This window comes from Pseudophryne corroboree, chromosome 4 (assembly GCF_028390025.1).
Source record: "Pseudophryne corroboree isolate aPseCor3 chromosome 4, aPseCor3.hap2, whole genome shotgun sequence".
NCBI lineage: Eukaryota > Metazoa > Chordata > Amphibia > Anura > Myobatrachidae > Pseudophryne > Pseudophryne corroboree.
Window position 1 is genome coordinate 209766943 of NC_086447.1, and position 12037 is coordinate 209778979.

Here is a 12037-nt window from a genome sequence, read left to right on the forward strand (position 1 = left end):
TGCATAACTGATTAGAAGGTTTATTGAATGTCCAGATTTTGGTCTCTCTTTATGATATTGCCTCCCCATGTACTTTTCTATAATTGTACCATGCTATTCTTTCTGTTACAGTACTTGTCGATATATTTACAAAAATAAAAAAAAGGATTTTTAAAAAAAAGAAGGGATTTGTCAAAATTCCACCCCAAAGGGGTGAAAAGAGGTAAAATGTGTTTCTTATAAATTCTTCATTATCTCTTAATCGAAATAAGATTTACATTTGGTTTTTACATATAAAAGTTACCAAATGAAGTGCTTAAGTACCTGTTGTGCCACAGGGGACATGCGTGATGAGGTCAAGGCATGTCTCAAGTCATCCTACTTATGGCCAAGAGTCAACGTCCTTTCCTTGAGGGTAAACATGCGAGTGCACCTTAAAGGCAACTTGAAGGCAGATGAGTTTTCCGAATTACTTCTGAAAATAGGGGATGGCGAGTTGTTGGAGGAGGGGGAAGAGTCCATATTCCGGAAAACCTCTGCGATTTAGTCTATGACTTGAACGCTTTGACTGAGAGGATCTACCCGGCACTGAATGAGAATGGAGACAAAAGCATCTCTTGACTGAAGGAGAAGGCTATTCTCACTCCAACAAATGACTCAGCAGTTAACATCAACAACACTCTGTTGAAGAAGCTGGCTACTAATATGGTTAGGGACGAGTAGGTTGATTCCATGGTGGAGGTGGAGGACACCATTCATTACCCTGTAGAAGTTTCTTCATACTCTGAACCCACCCAAACTACCACCCCATGTAATCTATTTCAAGGTCGGCGCCCCCATATTGTTTTTAAGCAACTTCAGTTCACCCAAACTATGCAGTGGTACCAGGCTGCAGGTGAAGACTCTGCACAAACATGTAATTGAACTTGAAGTGACAATATTCATAGGTGTCAGCCAGGGTGAAACGGTCTTCATTCCGAGAATTCCTCTGATCCCATCAGACTACCAATTCCAGTTCAAACGGCTGCAGTTCCCGGTGAAGGTTTGCTACGTCATGAACATTAACAAGACTCAGGGGCAGAGTTTGAAAGTGGCTGGTGTGGCTCTGAGGAGTGACTGCTTCTCTCATGGCCAGTTGTATGTTGCCTGTTCCAGAGTCAGCTCCTCTGACAGCCTGGCCAATTATCCAGCCTGAAGAAAAGGCTAAAAATAGTTTACCAGGAAGTCCTTCAAAATTAAAGTTACACGTATAGAAATACTTGAAATTCTGTAGCGAAGCATGGGTATTCAGCTAGTGATGTAATAAAATAGTTTTTAAGTGACAAATTGTTCTCTTAAGTTCTTTGGAATTCACGTAGAACTACATGAAGTGCTCCTGGCCTATTTGCAATGTATGATACCCTGCAAGTCTTCTGCAAGGTGCACAGGGATAGTTGACAGAGAGGGGGGTGCTTCCCCTCCCCCCACCCCCGTGGTATCCCCCAGCACACTCAAAAATTACCTGTAACCATACCTGAACCTATATGCAAATGGAATATCAGAGAATTAGTCACATGTGTTTGCAAAGACATGTTTAGCTGCTGAGCTGTGCCAAGGCTTCTCCGATATCAGCAGTCCTAACACTACATAATAGTAGTGCCCACATAGGGCCATGTGATTTGTCTACAGTAAGTCCTCATGATAAAGGCTCATACTAAAACACATCCAGACAGAGAGCTAACTTACCCGGGAGCCTCTCCCATTAGCACTACAAGGAACAGCATGCCTTCCAAATACTGCTCTCATTCAATGCCTTTCTCACACATGCATACAAACAATGGCAGTTGCTCTATCATTCCCGGAGATAATTATATCAGGTGCTAGAAAGGGGGAGGGGTCACAGACAAACAGCAGACATAGAGGGGGAATGCTCTTTCATGCCTTGGTATCCCCCCAGCACACTAAAAAATTACCTGTAACCATACCTGAACCTATATGGTAATAGAATTTAAGAGAATTAGTCACATACTTTTAGTATGAGCCTTTATCAAGAGGCCTACTGTACTATAGACAACTTTCATGGCCCTATGTGGGCACTACTATTATGTAGTGTTAGGACTGCTGATATCGGAGAAGCCTTGGCGCAGCTCAGCAGCTCAACATGTCTTTGCAACCACGTGTGACTAATTCTCTGAAATTCTATTACCATATAGGTTCAGGTATGGTTACAGGTAATTTTTTAGTGTGCTGGGGGGATACCAAGGTGGGAAAAAGCACCCCTCTCTCTGTCTGCTGTTTGTCTGTGACCCCTCCCCCTTTCTAGTACTTGATATAATTATCTCCAGGAATGATAGAGCAACTGCCATTGTTTGTCTGCAGGTGCACAGGGATGACAGATGCCACAACTAGGGATATTATCATTGAAATGACAAAGAAAACCAACAAGTACATGAATCAGTATCATACAAAGATACACTAATATCATACAATAACATACATATTTAGAAATATCAAAAGGCAAAACCAAAGTGGTTTAAAGTGGTTAAAGTGGTCCTGAAGTGGTGATGGTACTCCCCTCCCCCCTCCCCCCATCACATATTCCCCCCATCACATATTCCCCCCTCCCATTAGGCAGAGCCAGGGCTGGTGCTAAAGTTTTCAGCACTCCCCTGCAAACTACAAATGTGTGACCTACCTCCCATACTTTACAAAGGGACAGGGCGCACTGAAGGCTTGCATTGCAAAAAAGGGTGTGGTCTCACAAGATAGAGGCATGGACACACAATAGTGCTCCCAATTCAAATTACAGCACACAGTAGCACAATCTTATTCACATTACATGCATACAGTGCCCCTGATTCATATTACACCACACAGTAATGTCCCTTATTGATATTACACCACACAGTAGTGACCTTTATTTACACTACCTCACTCAGTAGAGCCCATTATTCACATTACTCTGCACAGTGGTACCCCTTATACACATTCGCCACAGTAGTGCTCTTTATACACAATGCCCACAGTAGTAGTGTCCCAATACACAATGCATACAGTAGTGTCCCAATATACAATGCCCACAGTAGTAGTTCCCTTTACACATACTGCCCACAGTAGTAGTGCTGCTTATACACATAAATGCCCACAGTAGTAGTGCTGCTTATACACATAAATGCCCACAGTAGTAGTGCCCTTACACATAATGGCCATTAGTTGTGCCCTTTTACACATAATGCCCACAATAGTATACCTTATACACATCTCTGCATCTGTCACTCCAGCACCTCCCTGCTCTGTGTCCCTTCAGCCCCCTCTCACCTTGTCTTCAGCATGCACAGAGCCTGCTACTCTTTGTGGCTCTTTTTCACTTCAGCGGCGGTAACAGCCTTACTGGAAAAGGAACCCACTAGGACCAGAGGACACCGTATGTGTGAGTACCAGGTGGGGTAGGCCACAGGTGGAGCAGGACCATGGAGCTGCAAGGACCTGAGGAAGATGGAGGCAGACACAGCTTGTCAGTGATGCTAGCTCCACCCTCCACCCACATCACCTATTGTCGTGGGTGGTGGGACGGGCTTCTCTGTTTGAATTACTGTGCAGGGTTGTGGCGGATGTGGAACTACTCCCACCTACCATTACAGGCGATGGTCTCAGTTCAGCCCCATTCCTGCCCGCTTTAACCCCTGCCCATATAACATAACTATTAACGGAATAAATCCAAAACATTATGATGCAGTAAACATCATTGCTACTCATAGATTTCTTAAAATATGCAAAACTAATTTAACTCAAGATTTATAATATTATCCTTTGATGATATGTGAAGATTCACAGAGTGCGTGTAGGGGCCAATTGCTACATTAGGAGTGGATAAAACATAGACCTAAAACAGTCCCTTCTAAGGAGATCTGCTCCTAGTTGTAGGATAATTATCAAGATTTCAATGCTGGCTTCTATCGGCCCAATAATTCACAGTAAATAGGAGTAATTAGGACTAGGTAGTAACCCATGCTGTAATAAATATGGACCTCCTCTGTAGGAGAAGATAATCTGCAGCAGTTACTGCAAAACACCGATAGTAAGAACCCTTGTACAGTCCTCAATATAGAAACAAAATCATAATTACCAGAATAATCTCTTTCTTATAGCTAGGAGTTTGTTTTAGTGACCTCTGTCTGTAGTTTACAGTTCCGGCCAGCTCGGACTTCATTACATCCGGCCCATAGTGTCAATTTGTGTTTAATACTATAATCGAGCTAGATCCCATTTAGGGCTAAATGTTTTCTAATTGGGGGTGTTAATAAATATGTCTCATTCTTTGTCACCCTGCTAAACAGCACTTTATCTTTATTAAGTGATGCTAGAAAGTAAACTAGACATTCAGAAATCAATGTTGTACTCTGATTGGAGTGTAACAGAAACAAACTGTTACTTTATTACATTAAAGTCTATTAGTAACGAAACAATCAATTGTTACAAAGCTACAATAAATATGTGTGATTGATCATATTTTCACACTAACGGCGGGATGTACTAAGCATTGCATTCGTAATGTAATACATCCCGCCACTTAACGGGTAAATACCGTCATTGATAACGCCGGTATGTACTTGGAAATACGATTAAAATCACAACGGACAGCTCTACCGATAAGTGCTATCCTTTGTAATAGAAGAACGTCTAGGTCTAGGACCCGGGAGTCCTTCTGCGCATAGACAGTGATACTCAGGAATCAGGTGGGATCCATTCTCTGGGGGAAATGCGAAAAGAAGCCCATAGGCTTCTATTAGGTAACACCACATTAAGATAGTGTTATCCACTGGCTCCAAGCTACGGAATGTATCGCATTCTGGCGCTTGGTACATATGGAAATGTGGACATAACTCAGAAAATGGGATTTTTGGATCTTTGGCCGCATTTTCGGCTTTAGTACATCCTGCTGTAAAGATCCAATGCACGTTTTGCTAGCACTGCTGCTGAGGTGGGGAAGGTACTAATTATCTGGGCCAGAGCCTGATGGAGGGTCCAGGGTCTGCTGTCACCTCTCTTACCAGTCAGCAGCTGATTTGTTCTCCACCCACCACACACTGCTGTGTCACGGCTGGGCTGTGGTGGGTGCAGGGAAGTGGATGCCGCTTAGCAGCAGCAGTCTCTTCTGTCTGTGCAGGGGGGACAGGTGCTGAAAGTACTTTTTTGTAACATCAACTTGTATAAGGGGGCATGACCATGTAAAAGTACCTGGGCCCGCCACAGATCTCTACACACCCCTGTTCACTAGGGCTTAGTCATGGAGTGACAGAAATTATGCATTACCACCAGGGTTTCTAGAGGGAATTTCAGCCCCCTTTGAAAAGGCACAACCAATAAAAATTTGGCATGGATGCCTCTGAAAGTATAACGCATCCTCCCCAGAGCTGTGGGAGTGAGAAGCTGTTTGGAGCATACTGTGAGAGGGAAGTAGAAGTCACAAAAGCTGTGTTGTTTGGTCCAAAGGCACAGAGTGTATGCTAGTGAAAGACCAAGGGATCTATTAACTAAGCCTTGGATGAAGAAAAAGTGCCAGCCAATCAGCTCCTGTCATTTTTCTAATCCAGCCTGCAACATGACAGTTAGAAGCTGATTGGCTTTTACTTAGTAAATAGACCCCTGAGTTCTTTGCTGCTGATAAAGCAATACAGATTTACTGGAGACTTCATCAACACTGTACAGACCGGGAGCAGGTTAATCTGGGACTTGTAGTGCCACAATCAAATCAAGGCCCTCATTCCGAGTTGTTCGCTCGGTAATTTTCTTCGCATCGCAGCGATTTTCCGCTAATTGCGCATGCGCAATGTTCGCACTGCGACTGTGCCAAGTAAATTTGCTAAGAAGTTTGGTATTTTACTCACGGCATTACGAGTTTTTTTTTCGTTCTGGTGATCGTAATATGATTGACAGGAAGTGGGTGTTTCTGGGCGGAAACTGGCCGTTTTATGGGAGTGTGTGAAAAAACGCTGCCGTTTCTGGGAAAAACGCGGGAGTGGCTGGAGAAACGGAGGAGTGTCTGGGCGAACGCTGGGTGTGTTTGTGACGTCAAACCAGGAACGAAACTGACTGAACTGATCGCAGTGGCAGAGTAAGTCCCGAGCTACTCAGAAACTGCAAAGAAATTTCTATTCGCAATTTTGAGAATCTTTAGTTCGCAATTTTGCTAAGCTAAGATTCACTCCCAGTAGGCGGCGGCTTAGCGTGTGCAATGCTGCTAAAAACAGCTTGCGAGCGAACAACTCGGAATGAGGGCCCAAGTGCCTGCTGTTTTGCATCTGAGAGAAAAGCCATATTTAAAATTTTGGTCATCAGATTTAGTGAAATAAAACCAGCTATTTGTGTTGGTTATTATTAGTATTATTTATTATCCTTTATTTATATGGTGCCACAAGGGTTCCGCAGCGCCCAATTACAGAGTACATAATCAAATAATAAAAACAGGAAAACAGCGGGTGTAGTACTGGTGACCGGCGGTCTCCTGACCGCCGGTCACCTTACCGACGCCGGGATCCCGGCAGCATACCGACGCCGGGTTCCCGGCGGGGAGGGGCGAGTGCAGCAAGCCCCTTGCGGGCTCGCTGCGCTCGCCATGCTGCGGGCTCGGTGGCGACCTGCGGTCGCCACAGGTTCTATTCCCACTCTATGGGTGTCGTGGACACCCACGAGTGGAAATAGTCCCTGTTGGTCGGCATGCCGACCATCGGGATAGTGAGCCGTCGGGCTCACGGAGGAGGTCATGTGACTGTCGGTCAGCTGACCGGCGGTCACATGAATACCACCCGAAAACAGCAACTTACAGTTGAAGACAATATAGGACAATACAGGGTAAATAAACATAGCTACATCAGCAGATGACACTGGAATAAGTATCAGGTGGCAGAGGACTGCTGGAGTTGATGCAGTTGAAGATTATTAAAGTAAGAGAAAGGATAAGCACATGAGGGAAGAGGGCCCTACTCGTGAGAGCTTCCATTCTAAAGGGGAGGGGTAGACAGGCAGGGATGACACAGACAGTGTACATAAAGAGCGTGGAACAGAGGGTTAGGATGAGATTTGGCTGGGTTTGGTGAAGAAGTGGGTCTTGAGAGCCCGTTTGAAGTTTTGTAGAGAGGTGGAGAGTCTGAAGGGGAGAGGTAAGGAATTCCAGAGAATTGGAGTAGCATGTGAAAAATCTTGGAGGTAGGAGTGGGAGGAAGTAATCAGTAGGCAGGAGAGTCGGCGTGCATTAGCAGAGTCAAGAGGACGGGTGGGAGTGTAAGGAGAAATAAGGTCAGAGATGTGAATGGGAGAGGAGTGGGTGAGGGCTTTGTAAGCGAGTGTGAGAAGCTTGAAATGGATTCGGTAAGGGAAGGGGAGCCAGTGAAGGTCTTGTAGGAAAGGTGGACACTACGTCCACCTTTCCTACAATGGTGAGGAAAATGAGCAGGGCTGCAGCATTGAGGATAGATTGGAGTGGTGAGAGGTATTTGTCAGGAATGCCAGTCAGGAGGAGAGTACAGTAGTCCAGTCTGGAGATGACCAGTGAGTGGATAAGGGTCTTAGTAGCGTCCTGGGTCAGAAAGGGTCTGATCCTGGTAATATTTTTTAGATGAAAACGGCAGGTTTGTGAGAGGTGTTGAATGTGTGGTTTGAAGGAGAGGGAGGAGTCAATGGTTACTCCAAGACAGCGCACTTGGGGGCTAGAGGAGATAGTAGTGCCATCAATAGATAATGAGATTGTAGGAGGTGAGGTTATGCGGGAGGGAGGGAAGATGATCAGCTCGGTCTTAGACATGTTAAATTTAAGAAAGCGCTGGGACATCCAGGAAGAGGTAGCAGAGAGACAGTTGGAGATACGAGTGAGGAGAGCAGGGGAGAGGTCTGGAGAAGAAAGATAGATTTGGGTGTCATCAGCATAGAGATGATATTGGAAACCAAAAAAACTAGTGAGCTAACCTAGTGAAGACGTATAGAGAGAGAAAAGAAGAGGACCAAGGACAGAACCTTGGGGTACACCTACAGTTAGTGGAAGTGAGGGGGAGGTGGAGTCATGAGAGGAGACAGAGAATGAATGGTCAGAGAGGTAGGAAGAAAGCCAGGAGAGGGCAGTGTCACGCAGACCAATGGAGTGAAGGATTTGCAGTAGGAGCGGGTAGTCCACAGTGTCAAAAGCAGCAGAGAGATCAAGAAGAATAAGTAGAGAGTAGTGGCCCTTAGATTTAGCAGCATGGAGGTCATTGCAGAGTTTTGTAAGGGCAACCATACTGCTATAGACATTTTTAGACAGTTAACAGCACTGCAACAATAGGACGAGTTTATTGTCACAACACATAGAAGGCTCCATCGATGCACTTATCCAAATATTCCAGCTGTGACCCAAGCTACAGTACCTATGTTCAAGTAAATCCATTAAAGGCCTCACTTTATTATACCCAGAACTGTTCTCCATGTATCTGGATGGACTTTGCGGATAGGGCTGTAGCTCACTGTTTGCTAGTGTTGAAAGATTGTTTTATGCCATTTGCTGGTTATATCAAATCACTGTGATATTAGGTCTGCATTACTGGTGAGTCATCACTGCTGTGAAGATATTAATAGTAACTGGATCCCGGTTAAGACATAATGGGAGTGATTCTGAGATATGAGACGCAGTGGAGGAATTTCGTCTGTGCATGTACCTGATTTGCAAAGTACATCTATCTCTTTGTACACACAGTGTTGCAGTACAGCTTCGGCTGCACGGTATCAGAAATATTAGGGCATTCCAGAACGGTGACTGGGAGGTAAAAGGGCATGGCTAAAAATTCACACGGAGATATTGCATTTTATGGAAGTGTTGCAAACACAGGGCCGGATTATCAGCAGGGCAGTCACCACACATTGGGGGCACCCACATTGTGACAAATATTGCCCTGATCTGGCACACTCTGCACACTCCCTGGCCGGCCCCAAGCAATATTGCAGCCAGTGATATTTATCTCGACCTGTATATATATATATATATATATATATATATATATATATATTTATATTTAAATATATATATATATATATATATATACAGTATGTACAATGCCAGATTAAAGTCCACAAGGGCCTGGAGCTGAAATTTCTGAAGGGTCTATTGTGTGCTGCTGCAGTGGGTTCGATCAGCATGGTTCGCACAAGGGGTGTGTGGCATGTGGCTAGCACATGGAGTACATAGCCGCTGCTATGGCCGTAACTAGGTGTGTGCGGAGGGGGCACCGCCCATAGCGCTGCAGGGGAGGGGGCGCTGTTGGCGGCTCTTGTCAATTATCTATTTTAATTACTTTGACTTGCAGCTTCCCCCATTTTTTAAGCCCAGCAACTCCTGACCGCCCCTGTGTGCTACCCCCACTTCTGTCATTAATACCTATACATTCATGAACTTAACTTGATAGCTCCTTTTTAGTCAGTCACACTGTTCTTTATTACATTTCAAGATGCTGACATACCTGGGATTCAAACTCATTGCCTGCGGCATTGCAGTCAGACTATATGATCTATTCATTGAGCTATCTGTCCTTGCATAGAAGGTAGAGCATTCTAACTTTGAGAATTCTAACTATTTGAAGCTCACCTTGTACTTTGCGAAAAAATGATCAGCATTGCGGCTGAGCAGATCTGCAGTGTGTGGCTGCAAGGGATTGGATGTGTGGCTGCACACCACATAGATCTGATCAATTACAATGCTGATTATTGTTTTACAAAGTACAGATAGCTTTATATTGCTAAGAATCTCATAGTTTCTATGCAGGATCAAATAGACCAATGAGAAGGGTGCAACAGTTTCTAGGTTTGAATCCTGGGTATGGCAGTATATTGAAATATTTTATGTGTGCATGTGTGTGTGTGTGTGTGTGTGTGTGTGTGTGTGTGTGTGTGTGTGTGTGTGTGTGTGTGTGTGTGTGTGTCTAGTTATGGCTCTGGCTGCTGTCTACCTCATTCTTGACCCCAGACCACCCTGCCCTGGAGGGAAGCACTGCAGACTCACAGCATGTCCTATCCAGAGCCTGCCAAACAGTAAATTAAATGCTAGGAGAGAGGGGATCCATTCAGAATACTGGCGTTCAGCTTCCCACCAGTCAGAATGCAGACGCCGGAATCCCGACACTGTTCGGAATGCCAATGCAGGCATTTCGACATGGATCGAAATGCCGGTACTGGGATCTTGAACGGTAGAATCCCGATTGACCTAACCTGGGACTCCTGTGTAGTAAGCCTTGTGGGGCTGTTTAGGTGTAGACTGCGCGGGTGTGTGTGTGTGTGTGTGTGTGTGTGTGTGGGTGGGGGGTGTTGTCAGGCTACAGGGGAAGGGAGGGTTAGGGTTAGGCTGTGGGGAGGGGGGTTAGGGTTAGGCATCCCCAGGGAGGGTTAGGGTTAGGCTGCAGGGTGGGAGAGTGAGGTTATGGCTGCGGGAAGGGGGGGGTTAGGCACCACTGGGAGGATTAGGAATAAGCTGCATAGAGAGGGGGGGAGGTTAGGGTTAGGCTTCATTAAGGGTGGGTTAGGGGTTAGGTGGGTAGGATAAACATACTTACATAACCTCTGTCGGGATTCTCTGCTGCTTCTTCTTCTTATTATTATCCTTTATTTATATGGTGCCCCAAGGGTTCCGCAGCGCCCATTACACAGTACATAATAAAATGAACAAACAAGAAAACCGCACTTACAGTACATGACAAAATAGGACAGGTATAGAAAACCGGGGGTTAGGTGCCATCAAAGGGAGTATGGATTATAAGATAGTGTAAGTAAGATAAGGAAAGGCACATGAGGAAAGAAGTCCCTGCTCTTGCGAGCTTACAATCTAAAAGGCGAGGGGCTAACAGAACAGAGTGACACAGACGGGGTAGACAGTGAGCATAGACAAGAGGATTAGGAGGAGAGTTGACTGGGTTTGGTGCAGAAGTGGGTCTTGAGAGCCCGTTAGAACTTTTGTAGAGAGGTGGAGAGTCAGCTGGGGAGAGGTAGAGCAGTCTAAAGATAGGGAGCAGCACGTGCAAAATCTTGTAGGTAGGAGTGGGAGAAGGTAATTAGTTGGCAGAAGAGACGGCGTGCATAAGCAGAGCGAAGAGGATGGGTGGGAATGTAAAGAGAGATAAGGTCAGAGATGTAAGAGGGAGAAGAGTGGGTGAGGGCTTTGTAGGTGAGTGTGAGAAGCTTGAATTGGATTCTGAATGGGAAGGGTAGCCAGTGAAGGTCCTGCAAGAGAGGGGATGTGGATGTAGGATGTTTGATGAGGAAGATGAGACGGGCAGCAGCATTGAGGATAGATTGAATTGGAGAGAGGCATTTTTGAGGGAGGCCAGATAGGAGGAGATTGCAGTAGTCTAATCTGGAGATGACCAGTGAGTGAATGAGTGTCTTAGTAGCGTCCTAGGTGAGAAAGGGTCTGATCCTGGAGATGTTTTTGAGGTGGAAATGGCAGGTTTTTGAGAGGTGCTGAATGTGTGGTTTGAAGGAGAGGGAGGAGTCAAGGATTACTCCAAGATATCGCACTTGGGGGCTAGAGGAGATAGTTGTGCTATCAATGGATAATTAAATTGTGGGAGGTGAGGTAATGCGCGAGGGAGGGAAGCTGATCAGCTCAGTCTTAGACATGTTAAGTTTAAGAAAGTACTGGGACATCCAGGAGGAGATAGCAGAGAGACAGTTGGAGATACGAGTGAGGAGAACAGCGGAGAGGTCAGGGGAGGAAAGGTAGATTTGAGTATCATTAGCTCACCTAATGAGGATGTGCAGAGAGAGAAAAGGAGAGGCCCAAGAACAGTAGAGGAGGTGGAGTCATGAGAGGAGACAGAGAAGGAACGGTCAGAAAGGTAGGAGGACAGCCAGGAGAGAGCAATATCACGCAAACCTAGGGAGTAAAGGATTTGCAGGAGGAGAGGCTGGTCTACAGTGTCAAAAGCAGCAGAGAGGTCAAGGAGAATAAGCAGAGAGTAGTGGCCCCTGGATTTCACAGAAAGGAGGTCATTGCAGACTTTCGTGAGGGCAGTTTCAGTGGAGTGCTGAGGACGGAAACCAAACTGGAAAGGGTCAAGCAGTGAGT